The following is an 814-nucleotide window of genomic DNA, read 5'->3' as shown; positions in this document are numbered from 1 at the left end:
AACACAGAGATATCTTTACACACCTACTAAGATGGCTAAAATGGGAAAGTCTGACAATAGCAAGTGCAGTAAGGATATGGAGCAACTGGAACTCTCAAAATCACTAGAGGACATGTGAGACTGTGTAGTTGCTTCAGAAAGCAGTGTAACAGTTGTTGCTCATTTGGATGCCCACCATGTGACCCAGCAATCCACTCTTAGGTGTTTTCCCAAGAGAAATGAAAAAATGGGTGCACAGATAACTTGTGAATATTTGCAGCAGTTTGTTTACTTACTCACCAACCCCTAGAAACAATCCACATGCCCATCTGTGGTGAATGGATGAACGCACTGTACTATATTTCTAAAATGAACTCTAACAGCAATAGAATGAAAACAACTGTTGATCAGTTCAGCAAGATGAATCTCAAAAGCATGATGCTGGGAAGTCAGTCACACAAAAAATGTCCATCGGTATAACGTTCGAGAAGAGATGACATTCCACCATAGAGAGCAGGTCAGGGGATGACAAGAGCTAGGGCTGAGGACGGAAAGTAGCCATAGAAGGATTTGCAGGAACTTTGGGGACCATAAAAACATTTTGTGTCCATGATGGCAGCTGCACGTCTACATCTATTTCTCTGAGGTAACTAAACCATACACTTGAAGGTATATTTTACTCTGTGAATAAGGACTTGATAAATCGGCTTTAAAACATAAAGGAGTGTGTGGCTAGAGAATAGACCTAGTCACGTGGTTTTAAATTCAGTTCATTGTATTTGTGGGCATGTCGATCTTTCTATGTGTGTTAAAGGTTTTAAATGATCTAAACCCC

This window comes from Condylura cristata, unplaced genomic scaffold, assembly GCF_000260355.1.
Source record: "Condylura cristata isolate star-nosed mole 26May11 unplaced genomic scaffold, ConCri1.0 scaffold00018, whole genome shotgun sequence".
Taxonomy (NCBI): Eukaryota; Metazoa; Chordata; class Mammalia; order Eulipotyphla; family Talpidae; genus Condylura; species Condylura cristata.
The sequence above is the reverse complement of the archived record's forward strand: the minus strand, read 5'-3'. Positions refer to the sequence as shown.